General features: G+C 46.6%; 1 protein-coding gene across 5 annotated transcripts in view; it reads right to left on the bottom strand.

Annotated features, from left to right (window-relative positions):
• The window catches only part of RFX2 (regulatory factor X2), a 76,172-nt gene extending 58,665 nt beyond the window's left edge, over positions 1 to 17,507 (bottom strand). For 4 of the 5 annotated variants that reach the window (XM_058040690.1, XM_058040693.1, XM_058040694.1 and 1 more), the window contains exon 1: positions 17,450 to 17,507. The gene's annotated coding sequence lies outside the window, so the exon portion shown is untranslated. The remainder of the gene's footprint in view (positions 1 to 17,449) is intronic. The other variant, XM_058040692.1, reaches the window with a different exon arrangement.
• Positions 17,508 to 19,806: the final 2,299 nt, after the last annotated feature.

The following is a 19,806-nucleotide window of genomic DNA, read 5'->3' as shown; positions in this document are numbered from 1 at the left end:
CTCTTAACTTTGCTTTGTCCTGATTGCATAAAGCTGTATTTTAAAAGGTACAACCTAACACTAAGCTGACATTATTATTAATTAATTACCACCCTTTGACATTCCATAGGGTAAATCCCTTCTTTGCAGCATTCTTCCCAAACAGAAAAAGGAAAAAAGTCCTGTAGGAAGGGCAGAGAGGACAGAGCATAAAACTCCACTTTATTCTGTTTTTGAGGTATTGAGATTGAGGTTTCTACACCATCCATTCTCCTGCCTGAATTGCAGAACTTCAAAAGGAGCAGAGGAATCAGCATTCAGGTTTTTCACTGCACTAAGGATTTACTCTATTTTCCTTTTGAAATTATGAATTGTTTATCATCCCATTATGCTCTTATTGCTCTCATAACTTTGCTTTCACTAAATTGCATAAAGTTGTATTTTAAAAGGTACAAGCTAACATTAATATGACATTATTATTAATCTTACCCTATGACATTCCATAGGGTAAATCCCTTCTTTGCAGCATTCTTCCCAAACAGAAGAAAGAAAAAAGTCCTGTAGGAAGGGCAGAGAGGACAGAGCATGAAACTCCACTTTATTTTGTTATTGAGGTGTTGGGATTGGGGTTTCTCTATCAACTCTCGTCCCTGAGTTGTAGAACTTCAAAAGGATCAGAGGAATCAGCATTCAGATTTTCCACTGCTCTAAAGGTTTTAATCTATTTTCCTTTTGAAATTATGAATTGTTTATCACCCCATTATTGCCTTGTGACTGAATTGCATAAAATTGTATTTTAAAAGGTTCAACCTAACACTAATTTGACATTCCATAGGATAAATCTTTGCAGCATTCTTCCCAAAGAAGGAAAAGAGAAAAGTAGGAAGGGCAGAGAGGACAGGGCATGAAAGTCCACTTAATTTTGTTATTGAGGTGTTGGGATTGGGGTTTTTTCACCATCCACACTCACCCTTCCCTCCTCTGTGACTCACAGCTCTCTATGGGCCAGGAGCTGTGGGTATTTATGAGCCAAACGTGTTCCAACAGCTCAGAGAATTTTAGAAACAGCTTCCAGCAGCTCTGGAGAGCCTCAGAGCAGCAGGTAGCCAGGAAAGACCACGGTGCTGCCAATTTTAACAGCAGAATGATTTGTTCTCTTAAAAAAAAAAAAACCCTTCACTTTTCATTGGCTCCTTTATTTACCAAGGAGAGATTTGGGTGGGGAATAGAGGGAAGAGTTTCTTCTGTGCAGCCAGATGGAATTCCAAACCCAGTTATTTAGGCAGGGAGTTAAGGGGAAGATGTCAAAATATGTTTTCCATTAAGGTAACAGCGGAAAACACGAGGTTTAAAATACAGCATACAAACAATTCCTGCTCTGCTACCAGAACTTTTGCCAACAGGAGGGATTTGATCACCAGAGTTAGCTTAAACCAACAGCAACAGAGTTGTAAGGCAGAAATTTGGTATTTTATTCTGAAACATTTGCTTGGGGTGCTGCTTGCCATCAGACTTCAGTCAAAATAAGCCTTAGCAAATGATATGTTAAACAATCTCATCTGCCTGTTTCAAAGGCAAAAAAAGCCAAGTAGATTTTGTTAATCCTGAATTTCCAGTTCAGCCTTCCAACAGAGAAGGGACATTTTTTGCTCTTATTCACCATGTGAGAGCAGCAATCAATACATTGACAGCAAATTTTAACAATCAATAGAACACTGAATTTTTTTTAATTTTTTTTTACTGGATAAGTTTTACTTTCTGCAGATGGAAGGGAGAAGAAAAAAGAGCACCATCAGCTTCCCTGCTTCTGCATTTAGGTGCTGTGGCAGAAAGAACTCCAGAGGGAATAATTCTCATTTTTCTGCACTCCAGCAAAGAGGGGTTTGGAGGAGTCACAGGGAAAGAGGCAGTGACAGCTGAGAGGAGGGGAAAGGGAGAAAAAGGGGAAAAGGAAGAAAGAGGAGAGGGGGCAAGGGAGAAGAAGAGAAGAGAAGAGAAGAGAAGAGAAGAGAAGAGAAGAGAAGAGAAGAGAAGAGAAGAGAAGAGAAGAGAAGAGAAGAGAAGAGAAGAGAAGAGAAGAGAAGAGAAGAGAAGAGAAGAGAAGAGATTTAATGAAATGGTGTTTGCAGCCTGGCTCTCCAGTCTCTAAGGGCCAAAGCTGAGGCTGGACAAGGGAACAGATTTTTAATATTAAAATCCTGTGTTTTTACATTATTGGACCTTATTACTGCCCATATCCTCTAACCAACCTGCTCCTGTTTGGGGGGAAATCATTCTTCCAGGGAACAGACAGTAGCTCAACTCTTATATTCGCTTTCTGATATAGGGAAAATTAGTAAAATTTTTATAAACCTGAGCAAGAAAAAGGTATAAAAATCACTGCAGAGTGGCCACAGGCTGTCAGTTGTCACCAACTTCCATTCACTGCTGTGCTATGATGGTTATAAACCTGAAGTGTAAAGTGGAAATCCATCCACAGACAATTTACTTTTCCCCAGCAGAATACTGCATGATGTTCTGGCTAATCACATAATTCAATCCTCATGTATTCAGAGATCACTCAGAAATCAGGAGAATGCATTCAAAACCTTCACTGTGTGGAACATTTCATTGCCCAAACATCACAATATAAATTCAAGCAAGTAGCTGCCAAAAGAAAAAGTCAGAACAGAAATTCCTTAATGATTGACTAAGGAGAGACTCATCACCAAGGAATTAAGTAATTCTTAGGGGAAAGTGAATTAAAATTGCAGTGTATGATGTATTAATTATTTGGTGGCAGTTGAAGAAAAAAGCTTGGGTTTTAAGGACACAGCTGGAGGGATTTAACCCATGATATAAATTGACTTTTTAAACATGCAAAAAGGGAAATCTGAGTTTCACTGGGTCCTGCAAGCAGAGCAATGTGGAACAGAAAGTTTTACTCATCTGCAGTTCATTTTTGTTCCAAAATTCCCTTTTTAGAGCATTCTAGCTGTGTGTTGATCTGGATTGTAAAACAACCTGAAGAGTGATTCTGGAATCACTTCAGCAAGAAATGCCCCAACCACTATTTCCCCCAAATTTCTGTAACTAAACCATTTCTCCAGGGGTTTGTTGGCTGTTCTCTGAATTTTTTCAGCACTAAAACACAGCTCTGAGCATCATCTCTGCATCTCCAGCAGCTCAAGCCCTGCAGGATCCCTGCCCCCAGCAGGAAATTTTTAAATAGGAAAATAAGAAAATCCTCTGGAGAGGGGTTTTTCCTGAGGAATCATTTTAAGGGAGCAGAAAGAAGCCAGGATGTCTCTTCCAACCAAACCATTCTGGGATTGTCTAAGTGCCACTGCATGAAATATTCCAGGAGGGCACAAAACAGAAAAATAGTGGCACCATCCCAAAAAAGAAGAAAAAAAAAAAGGAAGCAGAGCAATAATGACACCATCCCCCAAAAATGTGTGTCTTGTTTTGATCAGTGAGTAAAGCTAGAAGCACCTGAGGCTTTCAAAGCACTTTAGAAATATTAATCCTTTAGGAGTTTGCCCATCTTAACTTTCTGGGTTCTAGGGGAAAGCAACAACAACAACACAAAAAAAAACCCACAAAAAACCAAACCAAACAAACAAAAAAATCCCAAACAAACAAAAAGAAGAAAAAAAAAAAAAGAAAAAAAATCAAAACAACAGGGATTGAATTATTCCCTACTGGAAAATGGAAATGAAAGCACACAGCAAATAAAGCAGAATTTCCCAAACACACTCTGAAGTGCCAAAGGATGTGGATTGTGGATCAGAGGAATATGGGGCTGGCTAGATCAGAGATTAATTTGTGCCTCAGGGGACTCCTGACACAGGGGAGTCTAAGGTGGCACAAAAACCCCAGTGAGGATGGAGTCCAGAGGCAAAGAGATGAATCAGAAATGTGGAATAAACACCCTTGGAACTGCACTTGATCACAATTTACTCTTAGAAATACATAATGTGTCTGTACATGTATGTATACAGGTATATTTTATATATCATTGTGCATAAATATCTAGGAAATAACCCAAATCCCACAGACACTGGTACAGCTGCAGCCCCAGGGCCTGAAAAGCCAGAGATTTTCTTGTGACAGTCACACCCTCAGATGTTTTGATATGAAAATGTCTCCTTTCAGTCCCCAGCAAACAAGTGGTGATTTTGATATTCACAACCACAGAGCCTGCAAGGAACCTGTGGGGCTGAAGGCAAAGCACATTTCCCCACAGGGCAGCAGTCAGGGACTGCAAAATCCTGAGCATGATGAGGGGGATCAGGTTTGTATGGCAGATTTTACCTATGAAAAGGGGCTGAAAAGGACAAAGTGGTGCACAGAGAGACTCACTGCAATCCATTCTCTGTTGTGATCACAGAATCGTGGTGATGCCTCAGGTTTGAGCTTTTGTATTTTTCAGATTCTGTGCTGCTTTATGTGTGGGTCTGGGATTCACATGAGGGGATGGTGAGCTCTGTGCACAGAGCAGGGAGACAAAACAATTCCTGCTCCAGCTGGGTACCAAGGACAAATGATCCAAATCTCAGCCCAAGAGCACAAACAACGTGGGCTGGACACAAGAAGGATGGGACTGCATGGATTAATTGGATAATTAACTCCAATATGCAAATGGAGCAGAACTTACAGAAGTGAGAGACCCTGTGATCAGTTGTGTATTTTGTGACCATTTGGGTTCACCTTGGGTGCAGCCCTGGCTGGGCTCTTGTGCTGCCCAAGGTGCATCCATTGAGGCCTCTTAATAAATCCCTGCTTTATTCTGTAACTCAGTCTAGTCTCCTTTCTAGCTCAGCCCTCACAAGGCATCGACAGAATGGTTTGGGTGGGAAGAACCTTGGAGAACATCTGGCCATGGCAGGGACACCTTCCACTGTCCAGCCTGGCCTTGGGCACTGCCAGGGATCCAGGGGCAGCCACAGCTGCTCTGGGAATTCCATCCCACCCCCTCTCCACCTTCACAGGGAACAATTCCTTCCAAATACCCCACAAAAATCTCCTCTTTTCCAGTGGGAGCCATTCCCTGTGTGCTGTCCCTCCAGGCCTTGTCCCCAGTCCCTCTGCAGCTTTCCTGGAGCCCCTTCAGGCCCTGCACGTGGCTCTGAGCTCTCCCTGGAACCTTCTCCTCTCCTGCCAGGGAACATTTCCTGCCCAATATCCCATCTAAATGGCATTTTTTTTCCCACCTAAATGTCACTTTTCCAGTGGGAAGTTGTTCCCTTTTCTGACCCTCCATCCATTGTCCCCAGTCCCTCTCCTGGAGCCCCTTTAGGGCCTTCAAGGGGATCTGAGCTCTCCTTGGAGCCTTCTCCTTTCCTGCCAGGAAACAATTCCTGCCAAATATCCCATCCAAATGTGGGGGTTTTTTCCCATCTAAATGAGTTTTTTTCCATCTAAATGGTATTTTTCCCATCTAAATTTCACTTTTCCAGTGGGAGCCATTCCCTGTGTCCTGTCCCTGCAGGCCTTGTCCCCAGTCCCTCTCCTGGAGCCCCTTCAGGCCCTGCCAGAGACTCTGAGCTCTCCCTGGCTCCATGGGGTTTATCCCTAATTAATAGGGTAATTAACAGGGTTATTAACTCAAACAGCCCCGAGGTTCCTGCCTCAAGAGGAGCAGAGCCCATCCCAGCAGCCTGGGTGACGCAGCTGTGCTGGAATGTCCTGGCACAGAATAATTAAATAATTAACCCTCCTTCCTCGGTGTGAGAGGATCTCTACTAATTTAAATTAAATTCTCTATTAATTTACTAAATTTATTTTAATTACTAAATTTAAATGAAATTGCTAAATTTAAATTACCAAATTTAAATTAAATTACTAAATTTACTAAAATTACTAAATTTAAATTAAAACTCTCTACTAATTTAAAATTTATCAACTATACAAACTCTAAAATAAGAATTTAATGCTATATTACTTAATAATTTATAAAAACTTAATAATTAATAAATAGATGTAATAATATTAAATATTTAATTAATAAATTAATAATAAAATCTGTCCACTATTACAAACTCTAAAATAACAATTCACTGCTATAATACTTAAAAATTATATAATTTAATATATATTAATTATGTATATAATCTAATTAATTCCTAAGTATTATCAATTTCTTTGATAATTATTATTATAATAAATTTATTTGATAATTATTATCATCAATTTCTTTGATAATAAATTTCTTTCTTGTCACTACATACATTATTTTTACTCTAATGTTTCCTCATAACAAAAAATATTAATAGTAACAACTCATGTCATAAACATGGACCCCAACAGATCTCTGAGTTACACCAGGAGTAGCAACAACTTTGCTTCTGCAAGCCCAACTCAGCTCAGAGGGGTGCAGGACAATGTGGCAGAGGATGTGCCTAAAATATGAGGGTGAACTTTGCATTTCTGGTTTGAGGGGTGCTGTTTCTTCTATATTTTTCATATAGAAAAATTTACATTCTGCATGCAAGCAGCTGTGAGAGCTGGGCAGGCAAGCCCCAGGTTCTTTAAGGGGTTTAAAGAAATATTCTGTGGAGGATATTTCACCTTCCTGGCAGGTGGAAGTCTTCTAACAGTGGTTCACATCTGTCACATTAAGGAGAATAAATATTTGCTAGGAAGAAGGAAGCTCTGAAGACCAGCCTGGTGACCAGGAGCCATTATTTCTCTTCTTATTTGTACCTATTAAAGAAAAATTTCCTCCCATGATTGGTCATTTAAGGTCGTGAATATTTGAAAAGATCTGTGTTTCATCTCCTTTGGGGGGAAGGGTGGGGGTTTGAGCAGCACAAGAAATTGTTTAAATGCAGGACAAATTAAGCAGAACCAATCCATGTGCACTTAATCCACATGTCACAGCCCAGAGGTGAATTTTGAGTTGTTTTTTAGACTGGACCATCCCAGACAGCTCAGGGAAGGAGGACAAAAATATCCTTGCACAGAGCAGCGAGGTGACAGCACTGACAACAGCAGCTCCAGCACACCCAGAGCCTGGGCTTATCTCCCAACTGCTTCCTCCCAGCTTATCAGAGGCTGCACAACCTCCCTGCACTGCCAAACAAGAGCCTGGCTAACAGAAAATATGAGAGTGTTGGTGAGAAAGGCCCCAGAGCTGCTGGAATATCCAGCTCTGTGCAGGATCCATCCTTGTTTCCCATGAGCTGCACAGAGAAGGGTGTGCACACTTCATTGTCCACCTCAGCACACACCTCCAGGAGCCTCCTGCTCCAGCCTGGGCTCACAGAATTCCAGAAAATCCTGAGCTGGATCCCACAGGGATCATCAGTGCAGCTCCTGGACCTGCACAGGATTCATCACTTCATCCTCGTGCTTCCAAATGAGTGGGGCACTTCCAAAAGAAAGAGCCCAAACCTCACCCTGAGGGCTCTGTCAGTGAGGGGCTGGGAACACAAACCCTGTGAGGAACAGCTGAGGGAGCTGGGGGTGCTCAGCCTGGAGAAAAGGAGACTCAGGGGTGCCCTTATCACCCTCTACATCCCCCTGAAAGGTGCCTGTGCTCAGCTGGGGCTGGGCTCTGTCTGCAGCAGCACTGACAGAACCAGAGCACACAGCCTCAAGCTGCACCAAGGGAAATACAGGTTGGATATCAGGAAAAAAAAATGTAGTTTGGGTATTAGGAAGTTGGTGAGATCCTATCCTATAGGTAGGACATTAGGAAAAACCTAATTAGCATATTAGGAAAAAATCAGCTCAGCTCAGGATCAGATCTTGGAGAAAATCAAGAAGGGAACAGAAAAAGAATCCCAGAATGGTTTGGGTTGGAAAGGACCTTAAAGCTCCTCCTGTTCTGCCTCCTGCCACCTTCTCACCACCCATCCAGGAACACTTCCAGGAAGCCTCGGCTTCTCTGGGCAATCTGTGCCACAACCTCATCACCAACAAAGGGAAAATTCCTTCCTGACATTTCATCTAAACCTGCCCTCCCTTCAGTTTAAGCCATGTCCTTTCACATGAGTTGATGCTCTAATCCAACAGCACCTAAAACATGAGAAACCCTGTGTGCAAAAGCATCATCAGATGCTCAGGTGCTCCAGAAGTCAATCATCCATCATAAATAACCTTCACAAATCAGGGGAACACAATAACTTCCACCAGCACTTCACTGAGGCCATCACTATTGCTGTGTAGCACTGCTGGATGTCTCTATATGATAATAAAAATAAAAATAAAAATAAAAATAAAAATAAAAATAAAAATAAAAATAATAATTCAGTGCAAAAGGGCAGGGGCAGTGCAGGGTTTTACCTGTCAGTGTGAGGCTGCTTTATCTAAAACCTCCAGGACTCTCAGACACCAGAGGTCAGAAGAACAAGAATAACTGATATCATTCCCCGGGCAGGGTGAATGTTTAATCAGCTGTGTGTTAAGCCAGAAATTCTCCAGAACAGTTCCAGGGTTGTCATGGTGGCAATGGGATCTTAAGCTGATACAAGGAACAGTCTGACAATGACTAACCAGGTGGTTGTTAAGGAAATTGCTAATTCTGCTGAGGTTGTTTGCCTATAATCATTCCACCCCCACTTTTCCCCCTTCTCTCCTCTTTCCCCTGATGTTTCTTGTCATTCTTAACTAGTGACACCTCCAGAAGAGGCATCCTTAATTACAGGCTCCATTCAGCAGGACCCTTTGCCTCGTGTTAACCTCAAAGAACCACCAGCCACGTAATCCCAGACAAATTCCTGAATTCCTGGTGTTTCACCCCAAACATCACTTCATCCTCGTGCTTCCAAATGAATGAGGCACTTCCCAAACTCAGCCATGGAGACAGAACCATCTCTCTTCACACCTGGATTTGCTCCTGATGTGTGGAGCCCACAAGGACTCCCTCATCCCCAGCATGGCTGCAAAAGGGATGTTTGTGAGTTTGGAGAAGGGTTTGGTTCCTGATTGTAAAGGGAAAATTTGCACTCCAAAGATCATTGGGAGAGAAGTGAATCCAGCCAGACTACTTTTCTCTAGAAGAGATGGAGGAAATTTAATTTTATGTGCCAAAGAGCAATATCAACCCTAAATTTCCTCTTTTTCAGTTTCAACCCATTCGCCCTTGTCCTGCCACTCCTGATTCAGACATGCTGAACACAAACAGCAATTGCTGGGATTTGAACTGCTCTGAAAGGCCTGGAAGGTGAGCCCTGGATTTGACAGGGAGCCAGGAAATCTCACAGAATCATGGAATTATTTGGGTTGGAAAGGTCCTTAAAGCTCAGCCCATCCACCCCTGCCATGGCAGGGACACATTCCACCATCCCAGGTGCTCCAAGCCCTGTCCAGCCTGGCCTTGGGCACTGCCAGGGATGAGGCAGGCACATCTCTGGAAAACCTTTGGCTCACCCTCCTGATAGTGAAGAATTTCTTTGGTTATCAACCCTAAATTTCCTCTCTTTCACTTTCAACCCATCCTCCTTGTCCTGCCAGTGCTGATTCAGGGATGCTGAACACGGAGCCATCCCCTGGAGCTCTGCTTTGTTCCTGCTCATGTTCCACCTTTACTTTGCCAGGATGAGACTTTGTAAAGATCAGAGATGCCCTGAAGAAGTCAGAGCATGGAGTCATCCTGATGCCTCAGGTTTGAGCTTTTGTATTTTTCAGATTCTCTCCTGCTTTAGTGGGTGGGTCTGGGTTCACATGAGGGGATGGTGAGCTCTGTGCACAGAGCAAGGAGACAAAACAATTCCTGCTCCAGCTGGGCACCAAGGACAAATGATCCAAATCTCAGGCCCAAGAGCACAAACAACGTGGAATGAAGAGAGAAAAACAAGAAGGATCGGACTGAATGGGCTAATTGGATAATTAACTCCAATATGCAAATGGAGCAGAATTGATAAAAATGAGAGACCCTGTGACCAGTTGTGCATTTTGTGACCATTTGTGCTGCCCAAGGTGCATCCATTGAGGCCTCTTAACAAATCCCTGCTTTATTCTGTAACTCTGTGTAATCTCTGTTCTAGGTGAGCCTTCACAAGGATGGAATGGTTTGGGTGGGGAGGAACCTTTGAGAACATCTGGCCATGGCAGGGACACCTTCCACTGTCCAGCCTGGCCTTGGGCACTGCCAGGGATCCAGGGGCAGCCCCAGCTGCTCTGGGAAATCCATCCCAGCTCCTCCCCACCCTCCCAGGGAACAATTCCTTCCAAATATCCCACAGAAATCTCCCCTTTTCCAGTGGGAGCCATTCCCTGTGTCCTGTCCCTCCAAGCCTTGTCCCCAGTCCCTCTCCTGGAGCCCCTTTAGGGCCCTCAGGGGGCTCTGAGGTGTCCCTGGAGCCTTCTCGCCTGCCAGGGAGCAATTCCTGCCCAATATCCCATCTAAATATGATTTTTTCCCATCTAAATGGGATTTTTTCCCATCTAAATTTCAATTTTTCCAGTGGAAGCCATTCCCTGGGTCCTGTCCCTCCAGGCCTTGTCCCCAGTCCCTCTCCTGGAGCCCCTTCAGGCCCTGCCAGAGACTCTGAGCTCTCCCTGGAGCCTTCTCTTGTCCAGGTGAGCACCCCCAGCTGTGCCAGGGAACAATTCCTTCCCAATATTCCATCTAAATGGGATTTTTTTCCATCTAAATCTCAGTGAGAAGCCATTCCCTGTTTTAGGTCAGCCTTCACAAGGCACCAGCCCTGCCAGGGGATTCAGGGACGTGTCTCAAGCTCCTCAGAGCCTGCATGAGGTACCTGCTGCTGTTTGTCCTCACACACATCCACACATCCTGCACATGAAGCCAAAGAAAAACTCCCTCACACAGGAGAAAAAAATAAAAAACTGTGGAACCTGGATGGTGGGAATATGCACCAGTGAGCTCATCAGGGAGGAACAGCTCTACAGTCAATGTAATTATTATTTCTGTCAGCTTCTTGCTGAGGATTTCTTTCAGATTTGGGACAAGAAAACAAAGCATTTGATTTTTGTTTGCATATTCTTTACATGAAAGTCATTATTGGTGCAGCATTGTGTGACCTGTTCCTTTCACTGCAATGTTCTGTCATTAACCTCTTGCAAAGTTTCCTCCCACGACACATTTGTACAACTCTGAGACTTCTCTGCCATTTATTAAACTCAGAAAAAGAAATTTCCAATAGAAATCTAACTCAGGAATAAACCAAACTTATGAATTGTCTTTAAATGAGTTTTTAAATGCCTTCATTTGGGATTTCTACAGCTCTTCACTCCTGAGGACATCAGGAAATAGCCATGAAATTGTGGCTGGGTGTTGGGATGGATCTCAGGGAAAGGTTCTTCTGTGATTTTATGACCAGATCAAGGAACCAAAACAGTTTCTAAAGCTCTGTTTGGGAAACTTCTTGCTCCTGTTGCAATTTAAAGTACACCTTTTAACTTTATTGCAGGGCAGACACTGCCTAACCCCTGCAGTGACATAAGTGAGCAGGAATACTGTGGGAAGAGGAAGAGTTTCTCATTCACTGGCATGAAATCACATGTCTAGACATAACCACCTATTGTTTTAACAACTCAGCTGAATTAACAACATCTAAACTTCTCTAGAAATCACCATCTTTCATAAAACATCACCCAAAGCTGAAAGTAAGCTTGTTTTTTTCTCTTTCCCCCCAATCTGTAAATAATTTGTGTATTAACACGTCCTGAAATAATTTCTGAAATACAAACATTGCCATCCCTTATAAAACATCACCAAAAGCTGAAAGTGGGTTTGTTTTTTCTGCTTTCCCCCCAAATAAAAATAATTTGTGTGTTAATATGACCATTAAATAATTTCCTCTCTGTGCTTTGTGTGCTAAGAAAAGGGACTGTAGGAAGTGCCCTGTACAAATGGATTCCTCTTTGCTCAGGGATTAAAGGTTTGTGAAGGAAGGTTTGATGAATTTATGGATGATTATTCCATGAACTGCTTGGATTCCTCTGTTTAGAGGTTCACAGTTTGTGCTGAAAGAAGATTTTGTCATCTATTTATGAATTTATGGATAGTTATTCCATGAACTGCTTGGAGTCCTCTGTTTAGAGGTCCATTGTTTGTGCTGAAGGAAGATTTCATCATCTATTTATGAATTTATGGATAATTATTCCATAAACTGCTTGGATTCCTCTGTTTAGGGTTCCACAGCTTGTGCTGAAGGAAGGTTTTGTCACTTATTTATCAATTCATGGATAATTATTCCATGAGCATCTTGGATTCTTGTGTTAACGAGTCCAGGGTTTGTGCTGAAGGAAGATTTTGTCACCTATTTATGAATTTATTGATAATTATTCCATGAACTGCTTGGATTCCTGTGTTAAGGGGTCCATAGCTTGTGCTGAAGCAAGGTTTTATCATCTATTTATGAATTTTTGGAGAATTATCCCTAAGCTGCTGGACAGACGTGGGAAGGCCGGCACGTTCCCAGACAATCAGCTGGATTTGTGTGTTTGAACAAAGGAATAAAGACTTGCCAGCCCAAATAAGACAAAACAACGAGCCTGAAAGGGCAGATTGCAGACAGAAACTTCCCCTTTGGGCGGGTCCAATATCGGCACCGCAAGCCTGGATCCAAATGGATCCCAAACCAGGTCCCAATGGATCCCAGCCCGGATCCCGACGAATCCCAGACTGGGTCCTGATGGATCCAGGCCAAGATCCTGATGGATGCCAGCCTGGGTCCTGATGGATCCCAGTCTGGATCCCAATGGATCCTAACCCCAATCCCAATGGATCCCAGTGCAGACCCTGATGGATCCCAACCCGGGTCCCGATGGATCCTGATGGATCCCAATGGATCCCATCCTGGATCCTGATGGATCCCAGCCTGGACCCTGATGGATCCCAGCCCTGATCCTGATGGATCCCAATGGATTCCCAACCTGGATCCCGATGGATCCCACCCCGGATCCCGATGGATTCCCAACCCTGATCCCGATGGATTCCCAACCCTGATCCTGATGGATCCTGATGTAACCCAGCCCCGATCCCAATGGATCTTAACCCAGCTCCCAATGGATCCCAGCCCTGATCCCAATGAATCCCAGCCCAGATCCCAATAGATCCCAGCCCCAATGCCGATGGATCCCAGCCCTGATCCCAATGAATCCCAGCCCCAATCCCGATGGATCCCAGCCTGGATCCTGATGGATCCCAGCCCTGATCCTGATGGATCCCAACCCGGATCCCAATGGATCCCAACCCCGATCCTGATGGATCCCAACCCCGATCCCGATGGATCCCAGCCCCAATCCCGATGGATCCCAGCCCTGATCCCAATAGATCCCAGCCCCAATCCCGATGGATCCCAGCCCTGATCCCAATGGATCCCAATCCCCGGGGCCGGGCGGGCACGCTGTGCTCCCGCTGGCCCGCATCCAGCCCTGCACCGCTCTGGCATTTGTTCCGAGGGAGGCAGCCAGCGAGGGAGATGCGGGGTTAAAAATAACTCGGCACTTCCAGCAGAGACTGCCGAGAGCGGGCGGGCCCCGCCTGTTGAATCAGCACCGAGCCCGGGCTCCGCTTTTAGCTCGGCTCCAGCGGGGGAAATGGGCTGGGATCCGCCAAAGCCGCTCTGTGTACGGCCCTCCATGGGCAGGGAAAAGATGTTGTGATGAAACGTGGCAGCTGTCGGTGCTCCGAGGTGTTACAAGCACGGGGTTATTTAAAGACAATGAGTGGCGCCGGCTGTTCTGCAGCACTGAAGTTATTTTGGGGCAGAAAGTGGCTTTTAGTGGCAGGGAATACTCTCAGCTGGAGGATTTCCCCCAAAAGGCAGGAGAAATGATGTCATCTCGATAGTTACAGAATTCCAGGATAGTTTGGGATGGAAGGGAGCCTAAATCCCACCTTGCTCCACCCTGTCCCATGGGCAGGGACACCTTCTATAAGCCCAGGGTGCTCCAAGCCCCATCCAGCCTGGCCTTGGGCACTGCCAGGGATGGGTCTGAGGGTGTTTACACACACAAAATGACACAGAAAGTGTATTTCTGATGTACCTTCCCATACCTGACACACAATTCAACACCAACTCTCTCTAGACCACACTCAGCCTTAAATCCTGGGATGGGTGACCCCATCCCTCCCTCCCAGCCCGGCTGCAGGGGCTCAGTGTGGACCCAAGTCCCTTGATGCAGGAGATGCCTCCATTTATAGGCCAAATCTACAGATTTATATAGTAATCCTACAAATTTATATGGTAATCCTACAAATTTATATGGTAACCCTACAAATTTATAAGGTGGTCCTACAAGTTTATATGGCAATCCTACAAATTCATATGGTAATCCTACAAATTTATAAGGTGGTCCTACAAATTTATAAGGTGGTCCTACAAGTTTATAAGGCAATCCTACAAATTTATATGGTGGTCCTACAAATTTATAAGGTGGTCCTACAAGTTTACAAGGCAATCCTACAAATTTATATGGTGGTCCTACAAGTTTACAAGGCAATCCTACAAATGTATATGGTGGTCCTACAAGTTTACAAGGCAATCCTACAAATTTATATGGTGGTCCTACAAGTTTACAAGGCAATCCTACAAATTTATATGGTGGTCCTACAAGTTTATATGGCAATCCTACAAATTTATACGGTAATCCTACAAGTTTACAAGGCAATCCTACAAATTTATATGGTGGTCCTACAAGTTTATATGGCAATCCTGCAAATTTATATGGTGGTCCTACAAATTTATAAGGTGGTCCTACAAATTTATAAGGTGGTCCTACAAGTTTACAAGGCAATCCTACAAATTTATATGGTGGTCCTACAAGTTTATATGGCAATCCTGCAAATTTATATGGTGGTCCTACAAATTTATAAGGTGGTCCTACAAATTTATAAGGAGGTCCTACAAATTTATATGGCAATCCTGCAAATTTATATGGTGGTCCTACAAATTTATAAGGTGGTCCTACAAGTTTATAAGGCAATCCTACAAATTTTTACGGTAATCCTACAAGTTTATATGGCAATCCTACAAAACACTCTTTGAGAGGGCTAAAGGAAAGACCCCAGTGTCAGCCCCTCTCCAGGTGCTGCAGATTTCTCACAGGAGCAGAGCTGGCTCTTGGGGGCTTTGCTCCTGAGAGAGGAATTCATGAGATGCAAATGGCTCAGCAGGGAGATGCAAAGCAGGGGTGGCTGTGAGGGACCCGATTCTGCCTTTCCTCTGTGGCACTGGATGCTCCCATCCCCATCCCCACTGGGATCATTCCTGTTCTGCAAGAAGCACGCAGGGACAAAGAAATTCCAGCTGTCAACCCCTTCTGTCTGCACTTCCAGCCTTCAGGCCAAGATCCTGTTGTTACCTGAGAACTCAGATTCTGATTAAAAAAGATGAGCAGTTCCAAAGCTCGTGGTTATGGGAACAGCTCTGACAACACCAACTCCAAACAACAAACCCCCGGAGCCTGCCCACAGCTGTGTAACCCCAAGGCAAATGAAACACATCTCACAGAATTCCAATCCATCTCCCCTCCTTTGGGGCAGCAAAACTGAGAGGTAAAGACACAGCTGGATGTGTTGGGTTTCTTAAAAAAAAATTTAAAATGAGATTTTCATGTATCCAACACCTCTGTAGTCCTACAAGGTCCTGCTTTGGGGGTTTGCCTCAGCAGCCACCCAGAAATCAAATTGTTCATCCCAAACTCTCTCAGCAGACACAGTCAGACGTTGATTCAGCCCATTTTGAACGAGGTAACCACGACAGAGCCTCCCAAAATGCCTCTCCTTTTACTAAATGTGCCACTTTAAAATAAAACCTGAGACTGAACTGATCCTGCACTGGCTGAGGCAAACTCAGACTGAAAAGTGAAACAACAGAGGCAAAGAGGGAAGCCCAGGAGCTTAAGATTGGTATTTAGAGACTGATTTTTTTCTTCTCTCTAAGCCAGGCGTTACTTTCTATTCTCAAATAATTTGTAAACAAGATAAACTTGAAAAGTTTGGGCCGAAGCAGATGAAAAAAGCCTCGAGTAAATGATTCCAAAGCTGAGCTCTCAGTTTAATCTACCAGTTAAAGCCTCAGTTTAAGGACATTCCAAATGCAAAAAGGTAAAGTAGATTTTAAAATATTTAATAAAATTATTAATTAATTCTGCTTTTTAATTAGTAAGTCTCGTCTCTTTCAACTGCAAAGCCAAAATAAAGGCTCGGAGTGCTATCTAAGCAAAAAGAATGGAAACATTTAATCAGGCAGCGGGAACTCACGCTTGAAACAGGCACGTCCACAAAATCCCACTCTAACAGGAGATGAATCTTGTTTCACAACACACTTTATTCAAAACCAACAGCAGAAACCACATCAAGAACAGACGGCGGATGCTTGCAAACAGCTCTCGCTGCGATTTCCCCTCGTCTCTAAGCCCGGCTCGAGAAAGCGAGCGCCGGGATCTCCCGGCTCTGGCAAACTCCAGGGACGAGTTGGAGCTGAAATCACCTCCCTCCACCCCCAAAGAGGAGGAGGAGGAGGAGCGCAAGGGGGGGACGGGGACAGCTCGGAGAGGGGGACGGGACAGGGGGACAGCATGGAGAGGGGGACAGCGGGAAAAAAAAAAGAACAGGGACAGCATGGAGAGAGGGACGGGGACAACATGGAGAGGGGGAGAGAAGGAAGAGAAGGACGGGGACAGAAGGAGAGGCACGGGGACAGCATGGAGAGGGGGAGAGAAGGAAGAGAGGCAAGGGGACAGCGGGAAGAGAGAGATGGGGACAGAAGGAAGAGAAGGACGGGGAGAGCAGGAAGAGAGAGACGGGGCCAGAGGGAAGAGAAGGACCGGAACAGCATGGAGAGAGGGACGGGGACAGCATGGGGAGAGGGACAGAAGGAAGAGAAGGACGGGGATAACAGGAAGAGAGGGACTGGAACAGCGGGAAGAGAAGGACGGGGACAGCACGGAGAGGGGGAAAGAAGGAAGAGAAGGACTTGGACAGAATGGAGAGAGGGAGAGCACGGGTACAGAGCTGAGCGGTACCGACTACAACCCCATCGGGCCCCCTCCCGACCCTGAGCGGACACTTTGGGGCTCGCGGACCGGCTGGGACCCCCCGGCAGCGCCGCGTCCCCGCCGGGGCCGGGATTGCGGAGTTCCGAGCAGCCCCACGGGGGAACCGGGAGCGCGGAGTTCGGGCAGCCCCGCGGAGCCGGGAGCGGCGGATCGCGGGCCCGCGGCCCCCCCGCCGGCCGGGCGGTGTCGGTTCCCGTGGCCGGGCGGGGCCGCGCTGCGGGCGGTGCCCCGGGGCAGCGGCCCCGGCCCGGGGAGGGGGAGCCCGGGGCGGTTCAGCGGCGCCGCCTCCGCCGCTCCCCCGCTCCCAACTTTCCGAGGGCGGCGCGACCGGCGCCCCCCGCCCCGGCGCGCAGCGGGACCGCGCATCCCGCGCCGGGACAAGCCGGCTCCGCGCCGCCGGCTCCGCGCCGCCGGCCCCGCGGAGGACGCGGAGACCGCGCACATCCCTGCACCCCCCCCCCCCGGCCGCGGTCCCACTTCCAGCCCGTCACGGGGCGGCCCCGCTCACCTGCCGTCGCCGCCGGGTGCCGCGGGCTGCGCTGGGCTCCGGCCGCCGGGGCCGCGCGTTGCCGCCGTTGGCAAGTAACAGTCTCCAGGGCTACGGTCACTATGGCGCCGGGCGCCGGGTCTCGAGGCAACTGTTGCTACCCCGGCCCCGCGCGTCACCGCCCGGCCCCGCCCTGAAGAGGCGTTCCCGGCGTTTCTCCGCTTCCTATTGGTGTAGCGCCTGCCTGTCACGCAAAGGGGCGGGACTCGAGGAGGGAAAACCAATGGCGTGGCGGAGGGGGCGTGGCCGGCGGTTGGCGCGCGGTTTGGCGCCTCGGCGCGGGGCGGGGCCGGGCGCATGACGCGCGCGCGCGCGGGCGCGGGGAGGCTGTAAGGGGGGGAGGGGGCGGGGCCTGCGCGATGATTTCACCTCAATAAATCACCCAAAAAAAAAGAAAAAAAATTTTAAAAAGTTTATTTTCCCGCTGTTAAACATTCCAAAGGGGCGGGTTGCCCATGGGGTTGTTGTGGGGTATTTTTTCTCACCAACTCCACGTGACATCAAGCCGTCGTCATGGCGACGGGGCGTGACGTCACCGACAACAACGGGTGGGAGCGGGCGGGGTTTGGGGCGAATTGGGGGAATTTCGGTGAAATGCTGCTGCCCCCCGAACTGGGGGAATATCCGGGAAATGCTGCTCCCTCCGGGGCTCGGGGGGATGCGGGGGCGTTGCGAGGAGAAGCCTTGGGACAGAAAATCGTCCTGCACTGACAGACGGACAGACGGACAGAGCCCCGCGCCGGGACTGCGGCACCAGGACCTGGAACTGCCGGAAAACTCCAGAGAGAGCCACGGGGGTGCTCCGGGCTGGGGGTGCTCACATGGGGGCTCCAGGGAGAGCTCAGAGCCCCTTGAGGGACCTAAAGGGGCTCCAAGAGAGGGACTGGGGACAAGGCATGGAGGGACAGGACACAGGGAATGGCTTTAAACTGAAAAAGTGAAATCTAGATGGGAAAAAAATCCCATTTAGATGGGATATTGGGCAGGAATTTTTCCGTGTCAGGACAGGAGAAGGCTCCAGGGTGAGCCCAGAGCCCCCTGAGGGCCTTGAAGGGGCTCCAGGAGAGGGCCTGGGGACAGGGCACAAAGAATGGCTTCCCCCTGAAATAGTGACGTTTAGTTTGGAAAAAATCACGTTTAGATGGTGAAGAATCGTAGTTAGATGGGATATGGGACAAGAATTGTTCCCTGGCAGGAGAGGAGAAGGCTCCAGGGACACCTCAGAACTCTTGCAGGGCCCTAAAGGGGCTCCAGGAGAGGGACTGGGGACAAGGCCTGGAGGGACAGGACACAGGGAATGACTTCCACTGAAATTTAGATGGGAAAAAATCCCATTTAGATGGGAAAAAAATCCCATTTAGATGAGCTATTGGGCAGGAATTATTTCCTCTTGGAGAGAAGAAAGCTTCAGGGCCACCTCAGAACCCCATTATGGGGCCCAAAGCAGCTCCAGGAGAGCTGGAGAGGGACTGGGAACAGGGCCTGGAGGGACAGGACACAGGGAATGGCTTCCACTGAAATTTGGATGGGAAAAAATCCCATTTAGGTGGGGGAAAATCCCGTTTAGATGGGACATTGGGCAGGAATTGTTCCCTGGATCCCTGGCAGTGCCCAAGGCCAGGCTGGGTGGTTCCTCACTCCCCACATCCCATCCTGTTTTATTTTGTCACTGAAACCCAGCCCAGGCTCTAAGTCGCTCTCATATTTTTTGAATGCAGGTGCTGCCAAGTAAAGCAGCGTTTTTAATAAAGCTTTACGAAATATCTCTGTTTGTGGGGTTTTTTTGGGGGTTTTCCCCTACAGTTAAATTCAGCAGAATCCCCAGCACTTGCTCTGAAAAATCCCCATCAGGTATTTCACCATTTCCAGGATTGCTTTCCTGACATGCAATAAAAAAAAAAAAAAAAAAAAAGCTTTTATGATGTATTTTTTCTGCAACGTTTTCTGAAAAGTATGTCCCAGCCTCAGCCAAGGAAGTGTGTGGAATTTGTACCCATGGAGACTCCAATAACACAGTCTGCTCCAAACACCACAGGATTATTATTTTTCTTACCTAACCCTTCTGGAAAGGAGTTACTGGAAAAGGAAGTGACTGAGTGAGGCAATTTAAATTTTAGACACTGGTTAGAGAGCAGATTTGGGGTTGCTGTTCCCGCTTTTGGGAGATTACCACCAGAATTACGCTGGAAAAATTCATGGAGTTGTGTGTCTGACCACTGTAGACACACTGAGTGAGCTTTGGAGAAGCTCCTCTGAAAAGTAATTTTTATTCTGAGTAAGCTTTGGAGAAGCTCCTGAGAAAAATAATTTTTATGCTA

Source organism: Melospiza georgiana, chromosome 26 (assembly GCF_028018845.1).
Source record: "Melospiza georgiana isolate bMelGeo1 chromosome 26, bMelGeo1.pri, whole genome shotgun sequence".
In the NCBI taxonomy this organism is placed as follows: Eukaryota; Metazoa; Chordata; class Aves; order Passeriformes; family Passerellidae; genus Melospiza; species Melospiza georgiana.
This window is presented reverse-complemented; position numbering and strand designations above follow the sequence as displayed.